Genomic DNA, 16489 nt, shown 5'->3' on the forward strand with positions numbered 1-16489 from the left:
ACACACACACACAATGTGCATATAAACGACAAGCTTATAAAAGAGAAGTGAATTATGGTCATCAGAGTTGACAAGGACACTGTGGTAGAGGCAGTCTTGCACTTACAACGGTTTGACTTACAGTTTTCAACTTTCTGACTATGTGAAAAGAAATTACACATCCGGTAGAAGCCATACTTTGAATTCTGGATTTTGGCCTTTTCCCAAGAGAGCAGTACGTGGTGTGGTGCATTCTCATGATGCTGGGCGTGGCGGCGAGATGACTTTGCCCAGCTGTGGGCTACCGCAAGGGTTCTGAGCATGTTTAAGGTCAGCTAGACCAAGCTGTGATGTTCAGTAGGTTAGCTGTATGAAATGCACTTTCAACTTATGACATTGTCAACTCGCGATGAGTTTACTGGGGTTGAGACCACCACACATCACCATGGGTTTGAGCGTACATTTCAGATGACATCATACAATGAACATGTATAAAAGGAGTTCCACTTAAATCGACGAGATTCATTCCCCATTCTCAAAGTGAGACCTCATCATCTGACTTTCTGCTCCCACAACAACAGGTGCTCACTTTAGTCACCCTAACCACAGCAGTAGACAGAAGCTGGCAGCTGCATTTCTAGCCATGCTCACCACGCCATCTTCTCAAAGCCAAGGCAATTTCCTTATCTCAGTAACAAACACATAGGAGTTCAAAATGTCTGTGGAACTGAACTGACCATAAAGAAAATGCCAAAACATAAGCCTTTAACAAAACAGATAAGGATCTCTTAAAGCATTTGAAAAGTTCAGATGCTACAGTGGTAAATTTCATGAAGATCTATCTCAACTAGCAGAACCAAGCTGCAAGCTGATATTCCTGAGTTTGACCAGGACAGATGGTAATGGGATTCTTAAAAGCAGGGAAAGAAAATAAAAGAATTAAATCTCTACTTGAAAAGTAATGTTATTTAAAGGGAAGAAGCCTAGCCTGAGACTCAACCAGAATGCTTTTGCTATTCAGAATCTAGTTTTATGTATTTTAATAATCACAAAAAACAATGTTCAGTCATCCTCTATACTGTGTTTAATAAGTCATTTACTAGGGACAAAGCGTAGTTTTTGAACTATGCCTAAAAGGATTTAGATTTTTTGCCATCGCCAATGTGAGGAAAAGCAGAAACTTCAGGCCTATGACACTCTAACTTGCATCCTCACTCCAGTGACAGTAACTAACCCATGAAGAACAACGCACCAGTCACGAAGGAAATGCTTGTCACGGTCAAAACAGTGTGCTTGCAACTCATTCCTCAGATACATCTGAAATTAATGGGTGGTTTAATTCCAACCTTTTCCAAAGGAAAGACTGGTGTATTAACAGAGCACCATTACAAAGGACTGGGGGTGAACTGAGATGTCCAAACACACTTGAATAAAACAGAGGCTGTCTGTTGCTTGACCAAATAACTCTCAAGAAAAACAGTGCACTACACGAGGCAACCGGCTGGAGGAACTTCTGACAAAACATAAAGCCAACTTCAGAGAAATTACTATTGTATGTTTTTGCAAGATGTCAGGACTCAAAAGAACATCCAAAAGACTTATGGTTCGAGTGGAGAAAAAATTGTTAAATCGAACCAAATAAAATCTTTTCTTCCAAAAAATTACTGATCTTTAGACATGGAAAGACAATGTTGGTACTTAAAACTCTTGGCTCAAAGAGGGCAAGAAGGGATGGATTTGCAGAAGCAGAAATAAACCATGAGCAGCGTGGGATGCCTGCATCAGTCTGCTTTGTGGTCTGGGGCTGGGCGAGGCGAATTAGCCTCCCAAGCCACCAGGGGGCTTGGGTTCAAAATGCCGAAGCACGTGGTTATTCAAGTAACTGCTTATTTTTTTTTTTCCTTTTTGTAATTAATTAATTATTTTTTTATGGTGACATTGGTTAACGAAATCCAATAAGTTTCAACTGTATACTTTAATAGTAAGGTGTTACTGCTATATAGTATATATAGGCCTTAATACACACACACACACACACACACACTGTGTTCACCTCCCATAGTTAGATTTCTTTCTGTCACCACATATTTGACCCCCTTTACCCCATCTACCTTCTCCCCACTCCTCCCCGCCACCCTCAGGTGGACATAGCTACAGTTTTCTTAATTTACAACTACGTTTCTGTTAGTCATTGATCATGTAAGAAAACTGATATTGTATATACACACTAATCCTGCACCATCCGTCTCTTTTGTCTTATTCTGTTTAATAAAGACATAAGTGTTCCCTGCAGTACAACCGTGTCAGGACTTCACAAACGTGAGATCGCTGAAGCCTCGTAACAACCCTACGGCATGAGGTCTGTGACTGGCTCTGCCATCTGCCAGCAGTGTCACTCTGTGGAAGCGACTTCGCCTTCCGAGTCTTACTTTTGTCTTTTTTAAATGAGGATACTAGCCTTCGCTTACCCTTTCTCCAATGCTCTTCTTCTACGTGGAGCCAGTTTCTGACCTGTATCACTTCTCCTTTCTCTCTAAAGAATTTCTTTTAACATTTATTTCAAGGCAGGTATACCAGCAACAAATTCCCTCAATTTTCATTTGTCTGAGAAAGACTACTTCTTTTTCAGTTTCGAAGGACAATTTCCCAGGATAGAGAATTCTAGGTTGGTAAATTTTTCTTTCAACATTTTAACTAGTTCACTAGAAGGGCAACACACAAGCACCCTGCCCTCCAGGCCTGACAAGGGAGAAACTGAGCACTGGAAGAGCTGTGTGGGGCGGGCCATGTGACAGGAGCTGAGGCCTTCGGGTGAGAGACTGAGCCAGCAACAATGCAGAGAGGGAGCCAGGGCATAGACACCTTGACCTCCACTCTCCTGCCTCTTTCTGGTCTCTGGCTGGGGCTCCCCCTGAATGGAATCCAGCTGCAGGCCCGGGCCTAAGGGCCCTCCTCTCAATCCCACAGGCTAGCCTTGGGGCGCAGAGCCAGGTGGAGAAGGGTGGAGTGTGGCTCTGTGGCTGAGGACGGGGGAAGAGAGGGTACGCGAAACTCCTGCCCTCGCCCTCAGTTTACTGCGGCTGCGCCCTCGGTCTGGCTTAGCCCCAGCCCACCCCTTTCTCTCCTCTCTTCCTTCTCTAGACCTGCCTTCTATCCATTCACCACTGAATTTTCCAAACTTCACACCTGCCAGATGTTTACTCATTTGCGCTTCGAAATCATTGCTCAAAAGAGGATTCTTCATGGAAAACTCACCTGCCCTCCCCATTCCCGCACAGTCAGATGCTCCTTGATCTTTGAAGCTTTCACAAGCTCCCACGTCCCCACAGGCACTGTTCACCACTCACCCCGCGGCAACCTCCCCACCTCTGACATCCCACAGAACTTTCTGTCCCAGCAAGTCAGCACTTCAGCAGAGACTAACTTCTGTTGTTATATGATTTGCATGTGCACATGCATTCAGTCCCCAGCTAGATTGAAAACCTTTAGTGACAAAAAAAAAAAATTAACCTAAGTTTTAGATTCCCCATAACATCTAACAAAGCTTTATAAACACTGCATACTAGACTTTAAATTTGAGAACAAGAACAACGCCAATTTCGTAACATGCCGTACTCTGCAATTAACACATGTCACTGAGTGGGTGACTATTTAAGGTTTGTTGACTTAACTACATTAAAATAATCAGTGAAAGAATAAACTGTATGCTTCTACTAACTTATTCTCTAAGTAAAATAACTAATTGCTCCTCTGATTATAAAGAAGTTTACAGAGTCTAGATATGAAATTGTCTTTCTTCATGTAAATATAATCATTGAAATAAAAACGTAATTGATGTTGAAAAATGTTAAAACTCTTATCGTACTAACAAAATATTGAAAGTCAATTTCATTGTTTGATGTCGAATAGATGACAAATTTCATAGAATTGGATATAAGGGAAAAGTACACTTTGTTTCATGTTTAAGTAAATACACAAAGAAAGAACATGTTTCCTTTTTCCTACATAGGACCTGTATATCTTGAACCACAGTTTAAGATTATTTTTTTATCACAATAATGAATATAACTCTGGTTATAACAGCATAAAAAAAACAGAAATGAATGTTAGAAGGGACACAATAAATTTAATCTAAACGACTGTATTGTTCCATCAAAAATGCTCACGTTATCATCAATTTATGTGGGAACACAGGAATCTGCTATCAGATATCACAATCAAGATGGACTCCACAATGCTGCTTTCTAATCTATCCACCCCTTCCGCTTGAAAAATATTTTCTTCAAAGAAATCTTACTCAGAAGTACAATATTAAAAGGTAAATGCAGAAGAGTTCTCTGTGTGAGAGATGGCGCCGGAAAGCCAGCCAGCGTGGGGAGCAGTGCGTGTTCTGCCCACACTTCCGAGGGCCATGACAGCTGTCCGAGAGTGACTGCAGAGTAAAACTGGGAACACGGCACGAGCAAACATATGCACAGCCATCTGCCGCTGAGCGGTGCCACGACATTTGGAAAGGACAAATGCTACATAGTGCCTAGACAGAGGGTCAATCCATTTTCTAAGAAAGACTGTCATATTACAAAGGTACCGACCATGCTCAATACGCAAAAATATCAGAAAAACAAGGCCACAAAAATTAGGCAACTGAAATTACACTAAGGGCCTCGAGGGCCCTGTGATGTGGAGAGCTCGGCCGGCCTGCAGGATGGTCGCAAGGCTCGCTCGACGTCAGACTGCTGCCGAGGAGCCCATGCGGGAAACACAGCATCTGCTCTGCTCCGCAGCTCGTCCCGCGTCTGCCCTGCTTGCTACCAGAAGCCTGGCTGCTCCGGCAGCAGGCTGAAGAGCACCCAGATCATGGACTAAGCCTTGGGCCGAATCGTGATTAGCCTAAGTTAGTAATGTGATCACATCCACCTCTGTCAATTTGGAGTTGAAAGGCGGACTATTTTAGTCCATTCTGGATGCTAGGACAAAATACAATAGACCGGGTGACTTATAATGAGCAAAAAATAGTGACAACAATTGAGAAGCGAGTCTGAGGAGGAAAGCCAGCATTCTAAGGATGGCAGGATGGAAAGATGGGGAAGCCCCTGAGTCCAGACAACGTTGTACGGCCCTAAATGAACAAACTCCTGAACCATCTATCTCCAGATTTCCTTCATGGGGCAGAACATATTATCGCTTAAGCCATTATCAATAGGAGTTTATATTACATACATTCAAAACTCTCTTAACTTAGAAGTAAAAACCAAATTCTCTCGCCAAGTTTCATGAAATGGATTTCAACTGTAAGAAGAAAAAAACCTTCTTTATTCATATAGTGACAAGCCATACTTAAAGTTTATGTTACTGTCAAAAATTCTGACATTCATTGGCATCATCTACTTTGCTAATAACTAAACCCAAAGCTTCCCATTCTCAGTATGAAAAATGACAGAAAGATCATAGAAATTATAACTTGGGAAATGAAAAACTATAAATAAGCTTAATCCAGAAGTAGTAGAAAAATTAGTAGTGGAACAGGCTTGCCAGTGCTTTTACCCTCATCTTTTCACTATTTTATGTCTACTGAAAAAAATTAAAATTATAAATAGTGACGAAAAAATAAATTGCAATCTTAAAGCAGTAGTTCTGTAAAACTTTCTGGAGAAGAAATTGGCAGTAAATGAAATCAAACGTATACCTATGAGATATCAGTTCAAGAACCTGTTGGACTTTTAAACAATGAACCTGTTTTACCTGAACCATCATATTTATGTAATACTGAAAGTTGAAAGAATGATCCTTACAAATGAGAGATCTGTTTACTAGCCCTAAAATATCTGCCTAGGGCTAACGGCAGCTGGGATGCCTTCTCCTGTTTAATTATCCAGTGAGAAAACTAATTTTTACAAAAATAAAAGCACAATCTTGCAAATATAAGATGATGTAGGTTGTTTATATAGTGGTAGTTTTGAGGTGTCAGGGCATTTACTGTCAACGATTTGGGCAGGATGAGAACAAGTGACAGTCACATGGAAGAAGGAAAGTTGCTTTTCTAACATGTACTCAAGAAGTTTGGAGTCACAGTGTACAATTGCACAGCTGCTTGAAGGACCCGGGATGATGAGCCATGTCAATGACACCTCAGTACACACAAGTGAATTGCCCCTTGAGACAGAATAAATCAAAGAGTTTGGGAATACAAAAGCTAAATATGTAGACTCTGGGTGACTGCGGTGTCAGTGTAAGCTCGTCAGCAGTAACAAGGGTACCCCCTAAATATGTAGACTCTGGGTGACTGTGGTGTCAGTGTAAGCTCGTCAGCAGTAACAAGGGTACCCCTCCAGTGGGGGACGCCGATGGGGGGGTACTGTGCAGGTAGGGGGTGGGGCTACTTTCCTCCCAGTTTTGCTGTGGACCTAAAACTGCTCTAAACAAAAATAAAGCCTTAAAAATATAAGAAAGTTTCTTAAGCAGATACCATGATAGAGGCCAAAGAGTCTCTGGACTCAAAAATAAAATAAACATGATTTTCCAAATTTAGTTAATTTCATAAAGAAATTGAGAAAATGGAAAATTTTAAAACCTGAATTTTTAATTTGGAAATTAAATAGAACCTGTTACAATGCAAAAAAAAGCAAAATTGCTAAGAAATAGAAATCATGAGCAAAAAAAATTAAATCACCACTATACTCAAAGATCTTAGAAATTAATAATCAAATAGACAAAAGCCTGAGAGCAAAATGAACACAGAATGAAACAGGCATTTCGCAGCAGACATGCAAACATTCACAAACCAGAAGCTGCACTTACTTCTCTACCTCTAAATAAGTGTTATAATATTAATACCTACTTTAACTCTTCTATAAATTTGTAAATGTTTACCAGCTCTTTTATAGCCACTATTTAAAAAGTTGAAAAAAACAATAGCATACTTGAATATATTTTGGTGTCTTCCGAATAAAATGGCCAAATGAGAAACGACCTTTTTTAAAAAAATGATTGGGGGAAATATTGATTGAAACAAATTTGTTGAAAGCTTTATTTCTATTAAGTTTATGTTTGTGAAATGAGATATACCTGAGTTAATGCCTACATGTGAAGTCTTTTTATTAAACAGACTTAATATACACACGCAAACGTCTTTATTGCTTCTATAATAGAGGAGCTGTAAGAACATCACATAGACAGTAAAATTCTCTTTACTTCCCCCGCCCACCACCACCCCGCCCCCACCTCTGGCAACCACCAATATGTCCTCTGTCTCTATGAGCTTTGGTCTGTTTTATATATTCCACAGAGAAGGAGCATACAGTATTTGTCTTTCTATCTGTCTTATTTCACCTAGCATAATGTCGTGACAAATGGCAAGATCTCATCTTTTTTATGGCTGAATAATATTCCATTGTATATATGTACCACATCTTCTTTATCCATTCATCTGTCTATGGACACTTAGGTTGTTTTCATATCTTGGCTACTGTAAATAATGCTGCATAAACACGGGGGTGCACATATCTTTTCAAATCAGTGTTTTCTTTTTCTTTGGATAAATACCCAAAGTGGAATTGCTGAATCATACAGTAGTTCTATTTTTAATTTTTGAGGAACTGCCATACTGTTTTCCATATTGCCTGCACCAATTAGCATTCTTATCAACAGTGCATGAGGATTCCCTTTTCTCCACGTACTCACCAATATTTGTTATCTCTAATCTTTTTGATAACAGCTTTTGGTGTCAGATTCAAAAAAATAATCACCAAGACCTATGTCAAGGCACTAACCAACTACACCTTGTTCTAGAGGTTTTATAGTTTTAAGTAAGCCTTTAATCCATTTCAAGTTAATTTTTGTGTACTTTATAAATCACTGGTCCAGTTTTCCCAATACCATTTACTGAAATCAGGGTGCATGATGCCTCCAGTTTTGTTTTTCATTCTCAAAATTGCTTTGGTTATTCTGTTTTGTTGTTGTTGTTGTTGTTGTTGTCCTGTATTAATTTTAGGATTATTTACTCTATTTCTTTGAAAAATGCCTTTGGAATTTTGATTGGGATCTATAGATTTCTTTGGGGAGTACAGATCTTTTAACAATATTGATTCTTCTGATCCATAAGCATGGACTATCTTTCCACTTATTTGTGTTTTCTTCAGTTTCTTTCATTAATGTTTTGTAATTTTCAATATAAAGAACTTCACCTCTTTGTTTAAACTTATTTCTAGATATAAACAGTGTAATTTTTACTCTTCCTGTAATTTATTTTCAAATAGTAGTAAACTTGTTTATTTTCAGTTATATACCACACCTGAACTCTCTGAAAATAAAAGGCCAGTACATGTAGTATGATAAAAAATACAATCATGTTGTAACTAAATCGCAAGATATTTCTATTAAACTTTTAAAGAACTGGAGAGACAATTAAATGTTAAGTTCCAATCCATTTTTATAGCAAAAATATTTCCTAAGTGACTTTTTTAACTTTTGAATATTCTAAAATTTGTATCAATTATAAATACAAAATAATTGTATGTATTTTAAACACATCAATTAAGACAAAATAAATGTCTTAAGCATATGAAAACAGAAACTCTAAATCGATAGGGATTAAATCCTCTATTATTTGCAATTAATTTAATGGAATCAAAACTCATTTCACAGATATCTTTGATATTTTGAAGGCTCTAATTAAATTCAACTGAAATTAATTTAATTTATTCTTATTGAACACCTTAAAAGTTCCTGAAATACTATACTAGGCAACTGAAAAAGTATGTTCCCCAATGTCACGGAAGTCACCTTGATTTTGGGGATTGGGATAGATGTCCAGGAAGATCAGCATCAGAGAACCATTCAAGACAGTCTGAATAAACGAGATAAGACATGGAGGGGATCAGCAGAAGTCTGGACTGGGACCAATGCCTCTGAAGTCTGTCCAGATTTTACCCAAATATCTGATAAAATCTGAAATGTACTGGGCAGTATGAGTAAGATCCTCATGGCTCAATTACCCTAGGCTAAGAAAGATACAATCTGCACTGATAACACAGATTAGAAATATTTTGTAGTTGGGAGATTGAGAAATTGGGATGCAATGGTTGAGTGATTAGTTTGCTTAAAATAGTTTCACCCCAAATTAAGGACACACACATACTGGCAGCAAGTTGGTTTCACCGGTCCCCACGGCCCACCACCACCAATCCCCACTCAAATAGCTGGTTACTGACTGGCTGGCTGGAATTGATACAAGCTAGTAAAGAATGTCTTTGAGAGGGTGTTTATTCCCACAAAACGTAGGAATTAATCTAAATATCAACAATAAAATTTATGCAGCCAGCAATTAAATTATGCACATGTGCTTATTATCTCTGGTTACCCAATTTATACAATTACAATGGGAAACAGAGCCATTGCCTTTACCTATTTTAATAAGAGTATAAATGGTACAGTTATAGTTGCCAAACTGATTGTAAATAAATATCACTGTTTTCTTTATGCACTGGTCCTTGTATCACATGACTGAGACCATTTGATTTAGACAGGCACAAACTAATTTAATCACTGTGGATTTAATGCCTTTATAATCATCACTCCCGAACCATAGCAGTGATCATATAATTGTTCGCTCTTCATCATGTACCAAGCACCATGCTAGATGCTTCTATTGTCATTCTTTCAAAAATGTGCCACATGTAAATTGTTGTGTTAAATGCTAATGTGGATATAAGTCAATATCTGTGATTTCAAGTGATGTCCAAATAAGCACAAATTCCTTAAACCTTAAATTTGAGGTTGTGTACTCTCCTGCCTCTTTTTTAACCCTATCTCCAAAATATTCCTTTAGAAGAATGTATCATTCCAGTAATATAACTTATTCGTTGACACCAAAAATATTCTGTGAATTCTGACTTAGTTTTCGTAACAGCCCTTTAAAACCACAGAAAATGTTTTCCCAAATCTGTTCAGTCTATCCATTTAAAATCTAATCTTTTCAATCTATCTTCTTTACATCCTGCCAAAAGGTACTACTCTTTCCTTTAAGCTCAAATATTAACTGCTGCCTACTAAGTTTACTTGGCCACTCATACCTATTACTAATATGTAATGATCAAAGCAGAACATCTCTGAGCCCTTATTTTGTGTTAAGCACTTCCATGAATCATCTTATTTAATCTTCAAACCAGCACTCTGAGGAAGATATTATTAGTATTCTTACTGCCACTAAACCAATCTTGCAGATAAAGAAACAGAGGTGCAGAAAATGCAGGAACACGTCCAAGGTCAAACGGCAGTAACTAGCAGGGCAGGATTCAAGCTGAGAAGTGCCGCCATCTGAGTCCTGTGCTTTTATCTTCGCCTCTATCATTTTGAATGGCAGAGAGTATTTCTCTTGTTCTCTACCTTCTCTCTCTAAAGGACATCAAGAAGGACAGCTCCGTCTTGATGTGGATGCATATGGGTGTCCTACATAATCTGTTAAGCATGTAAGTATCAACAAGGTAGAGACAATATGCTTCGATTCGATATGTAATGAAAACAGATTTTGGAGATTGTGACGAGGCTAGATAGTTACGGCGAAACTGAACTGTGTTCAGAAAGCACACATTAATTAGCAATGATGGTTACACACACAGCCATGTAAAACGAGATCCAAAGCTGAGTTTCAAGATCATGGATGAGAAAGATATCCCAATCGTAAAACTGACCAAGCTTCCTGACAACCTAACCAATGAGTGAGATGTAAGGAGAGTCTCATGGATTAACCAGCGAAGTGAGGCAGGACCTTCCATGTTCCGGTCTCAGGTATGCGAGCAGAGAAAGGAAGAGCAAGAAAGAGGAGGGGTGGGAGCAGAGCGTCCCCGTGCCGTGTGGAGGCTTCTCCCCCACAGCCATGGCTCCTCAGTGGGCACTCACGAGTGGGGTTCTCGTGTGGGAAGGGAAGGGAAGTGATTCTGGACACAGCGAGTACGCTCACCACGGAGGAGGCCCAGCTGCATGTGTCGTGCCTGGAGTGACTTCCCAGGGGATTTGACTTAGGGCCTTGCGTAGGGTGCTGCCTGACTCCAGAGAGCAGCCACGGTCAAAGCTGGGGAAGAGTTCACCATCCGACAGTATGTAGACATGTTCTTAATATTTTTATTCTTAATTTGATTCAATTACAATAATAATAACAGTAGGAATAAAAAAATTCACTATTATTTGTTAAACCCATATCCTGTGCCAGAAACACAGTTACATTTTCTCATGTAATCTTCACAAAATTTCCTGAGGTAGGTACTTTTGTTATTCCCATTTTTTATATGAAGCAATTAAGTCTTAAGTTGTCCAGTGCAGCACAGTTAGTAAGTGGCCAAATGAGGAAAGTCTGTTTAAAAAGCTGATTTCAAAAAGCTACGCTACACTATTACTCTTATGACATATATCTGCTCTATAATAAAAAAGCTTTTTGTTTTAATGTATAAATCAATATCAAAAAAGGCAAAAACAAAAATGATTTCCATACATCTGCACTGCACTATTGTTTTTAGTGCACTTTATGTCTGCAGCAGGAAGTAAATGTTTGTGCTCTGTGTTAGCATCGTAGTTATCTCATGAAAAATGAATTTGATCCTCAGACTGTACGGTTTTCACCTTATGTTCACTCTACTCGGATGATGCCGACTTGTCAACTAAACTGTTAGAGGGTAAAATTGAAGAGTGAAGATATTTTTTTTTCTTCTTTGTAGTTTGGTTCTCTGATATAACACAATAAAAAAGCAAATAACGGCAAAGAAGGCAAACAGATGGAGAAAAAAAAAAATATATATATATATATATATATAACCCTTTGGTTATTTATGAAAAGCCAAAAAAACTCTTTTGAGCACAACTATTTGGAAATAGTAATATTTTTACTTGTAAAAGTCCCATTAAATAAACACACAGAAAGGCCAGTTACTAAAATTAGGAAAAGAGCAACACGTTTTATAAATATAACTCAAATTTTCTATAGGGCGCCATGTCAGCAAACATAATTTACATTTTTGGTAATCTAAGATAAATTTAGTGAATAAGTCACATAATTGTCCTTCAGCAGACTTTAATGACAGCAAAAGCTCTACAGTTGCTGACAGTTAACAAAATTGTCAGTCTTTATTTCTATCCTTTTTCAAATATTCTATCAGAAGTACAAAGAAAAAAAAAAAAAAGAACTTTAGAGCTGTGAACTGCCTGCCAGCCAGCTTGCAATGAAAACCCCATCACTGTAGCACTGAGGGTCTCTGACACACTGCAGCAGTACAACTGATAAAACTTCTCATGGTGTTGAACAGTGGTGGGGTGTTGGCCGAAGAGAATGCACTGAAAGTCATAATATCTCAGACCTTTGTGATGTTGGGGGGTGAGTAATTATAAGATCCACAGAATAAAGTGACTGTTGCTAGGGGATGTCAATACACTGGAGAAAGAATGAAAGGTTGAGGAAAATCAATCATCAACTTAAGGTGAGGTATGTATTTCAAGGTTTCCATGGCAACATAAAAAACCTCCTCTTTGACAGTTATGAGACAGAAAAAGCAAAGGAGTTGGCACGGTATTTAATTATAAGGATAGCATAGCTACAGATAGGGTTGTGTTCACAGCCATGAAAGCTGGAGTAGTGACTTTAAAACCTGGGTACATAAAGTGTCTTCATGGCCACCTGTTACAGTGAGGAAATATGAAGAATGCATAAAAAAAAAAGGAGTTTTGGCCCAGGTCTGGTTCACAGTAGCTCCACTGAGTCATTATATCTAATTCATGGCAATTTCCATATACCTTAAATGCATGATTTGGTGGATACTTGGTAGATCCCCAGATGGTTTCTTGGCCTTGGGAGTACGAGCTGTCAGTGAGAAAAGCCAAGTGGAAGCCTCTGAGATTGCCCTCCCCTCACCCTCCTTCATCTTAGTCAAGACAATAAATCAAAACTGCATCACGGATATCAGCAATGTGGAGGACCAAGAAGTCCCATTCAGCCCTCACAAAAACAACGATTTAAAAGTAGTGAACTACAACAGCTACAAAAGAGTGTTCGCATTCAATAAAGAAGCTGCAGCATCCCAGGAGCATCAACACTGAGACTGGTCAGAGAGAGAAAGGAAGAAGCGTTCCACCTGCCCCAGGTCATTCCCCAGGCAGTGCCACCCAGTGACAAGAGGAATTCTCTGCACTGTGAGTTCTCCTTCACAGGAACAGGACCAGGACCAGCAGCCCTCGCCACTGAGGACTGCCCCAGTCTTGGCCAACAGAGATGACGGAGCCTACGCTGCTATGCCTCCTAGGACTGGAGCCACATGCGCCCCCCAGGGCCGGCACCCCAGGTCCTGTGCATGTACACTCCACGCCCAGCACCACTACTGCACGCGCACCTCACCCAGAGGAGGGAGAGAGAAAGGGACAAAAAGCTTCCTTAAAGAAATCATGACCTCGAATTTCCCAAGCTGGAGAAGGAAACAGACATCAAGATTCAAGAAGCCCAAAGAATCCAAATAGGCTGAATGTAAAGAGGTCTAACTCAAGACATATTACGATTAAATTATCAAAAGTCAAAGACAGAGAATTTCGAAAGCAGTAAGAAAAAAGTAATTTGTCGCAGTAAATGGAACCCCCATAAGATTATCAGTGAATTTCTAAGTAGAAACCTGCAGCCTAGGACAGAGTCAAATGACTTATTCAAAGTACTAAAAGAAAAACTGCTAATATACCTGGCGAAACTATCCTTAAAAATGAAAAAAGAGATTAAAGTCTTTCCCAAACAAATACAGACTGAGGGAGTTCATTACAACTAGACCTACCTTAGAAAAACTGCTGAAGGGATTTCTTCAGATTGAAGCAAAAACACGCTGAACAGTATGTGGAAACGTAACTCTCTCTGGTAAAGGTAAATATATGGTCAAATACAGGAGAATGCAACACTGTGATGGTGGCACGCAAATGCCTTCAAATCCGAAAAGACAAAAATACTAAGAATAACTATAACCACAAAAAAAACTGTTTATGGGTGCACAATATAAAAAGAAGTAAACTCTGACTAAAAGTACTTGAAGAGGAGTAAAGTAAAAATGCAATTTTTGCATGTGAGTGAAGTTAAATTGTTATCAACTTAGAGAGAACTACAAGATATTTTATGTAAGCCTCAAGGTAACCACAAAGAAAAACCTACAATATATATATACACATACACAAAAGGAAAAGAATGGAAACAAATCACAACCAAAAAAATCATCCAATAACAAAGGAAGACAACAAGAGAGGAAGAGGACAACTTCAAAGCAGACAGCAAACAATTAAAAAATGACAATATTAAGTCCTCACTTATCAATAATTACTTTCAATGTAAATAGGTTAAATTCCCCCAATAAAAAGACAGTGTGGCTAAATGTATTTAAAGAGAGAGAGAGGCTGTGATAAGCTGTCTATAAGAGATTAGATTCAAGGACACACATAATAATAGAAATAACCAATGAATTCAGTAAAGTTCCAGTTTTCACAGCAAAAGAAACAATCAACAACAACAAAAAACCCCATATGATGGAAGAAAATAGTTGCAAACCATATGTCAGATAAGAGGTTAATACCCAAACTATATAAAGAACTCTTACAACTCAGCAACACAAACAACAAAAATCCAATTAAAAAATGGGCAGAAGACCTAAACAGGCACTTTTCCAAAGAAAACATCGAAATGGCCAACAGTATATGAGAAGATGCTCAACATCACTAATTATCAGATTAATTCAAATCAAAGCCACAATGAGAAATTACTTCATACCCGTTAAAACGGCTATTATCAACAAGACAAGATAGAGTAAGTGTCTGTGAGGAAGTAGAGAAAAAGGAACCCTTATATACTGCTGGCGGGAATGTAAACTGATTCGGCCGGTATGGAAAATGGCATAGAATTTCCCCCAAATTAAAAATAGAACTATCATACGATCCAGCAATTCCAATGCTGAGTATATATTCAAAGAAAATGAAAACAGAATCTCAAAGAGATATCTGCACGCCCATTGTTTGCAGCATTATTCCCAATAGCCAAGATATGGAAACAACCTCAGTGTCTGTCAATGGATGAATGAAGAAAGAAGATATGGCATGTGTATGTACATATATATACACACACATACATGTGTGTGCATATACACAATAGAATATCATTCAGTCATAAGAAAGAAATCCTGCCATTTGCAACAACATGGATGGACCTTAAGGACATTATGCTAAGTGAGATAAGTCAGACAGGGAAAGACAAATACTGTATGATCTCACTTATATGTGGAATTTTTAAATGCCAAACTAGTAAAAACAAATAGTACAGTGGTGGCTACCCGGGGAGGGGACAGAGAAATGGGAGACAGTGTTTGAAAGCACAAACTTGCGCCTAGGAGATAAGTCCTGGAGATCTCACGCAAGGACAGGGATTATAATCAACAATACTATATTAGAAACTTCAAAGTTTCTAAAAACTAAATCTTAATTGTTCTTACCACAAAAAAAGAAATGATAATCATGTCTTTTGATACAGGTATTAAATGCAATATGATAGGTGTTAGCTAATGCTATGTGGCAATCGTATTGCAATATATAAATGTATCAATAAACACATTGTGCATCTTAAACTTACACAGTATCATGTCAATTATATCTCAAAGTGTCAAAATTAATTTATAAAAAAATTTTTTTAATGTCCATACTACCAAAAGTGATGTACAGATTTAGTGCAATCCCGATCGAAATCTCAGTGGAACTCTTTACAACAACAGAAAAGCAATTCTACAATAACACAGAACCACGGAAGACCTTGAGCGGCCGAAATGACGCCGGAAGAGAACGAAGCTGGAGGCGTCGCACTTCCTGAGTTCGAACTCCAGTCACTGGCCCCTTAACCGCGGGGATACGGCCTGAGAAGTGCGCCGTTAGGTGGGTTCGTTACTGCGCAAACATTAGAGACAGCACTTACTCAGACCTAGAAGGTGTGGCCATATAACCAGCTGGACCTGGGGGCTATTCACGGTCTTTTGTGGTTCTATAGTGCTAAATAACTGCGCTCGAATTGGTTCCGTTGGCTTTTTCTACTCTGAACATCTTTACCACCCGCAATCTAAACCTGGCTTTTTCAGTCATGATTCTTGGCAAAGCAGATCTGACCCCACCTGGAATATCTAGAGATCCAGAAAGATACTGAACTTTTTATTTTTTGACCAGCTGGTAGTCTTGAAATATTACCTATAAATGAAGGATTTTCTTCAAGTAAGACTTTCTGATTGTAATGGAATCAACTCTTTGATAACCCTGGCATTGCTCTTGAGATAAACAGGCTAAGCACACATTCTTAACACGATTTAAAAGGCCTTTCATAATCTGTCCTCTCATCCCTTCAAGTCCCCTGTTCCATGTCCCTTATCTCTAACTACCCTCCTTCCTCGTTTGGTGATTCAATGACACGGGCTTGTCTCCACTGTCAAATATACCACAGACCCCTGCCAATGGGCCACATGTTGCCAAAGGC

At 38.7% G+C, this 16489-nt stretch overlaps 1 protein-coding gene across 1 annotated transcript in view; it reads right to left on the reverse strand.

The window, feature by feature from the left end:
• Nucleotides 1-16489, reverse strand: part of CNBD1 (cyclic nucleotide binding domain containing 1) — a 134156-nt gene that overhangs the window by 28065 nt on the left and 89602 nt on the right. The gene's annotated exons all lie outside the window — the stretch shown is intronic.

This window comes from Pteropus vampyrus, unplaced genomic scaffold (assembly GCF_000151845.1).
Source record: "Pteropus vampyrus isolate Shadow unplaced genomic scaffold, Pvam_2.0 Scaffold280, whole genome shotgun sequence".
Lineage (NCBI taxonomy): Eukaryota > Metazoa > Chordata > Mammalia > Chiroptera > Pteropodidae > Pteropus > Pteropus vampyrus.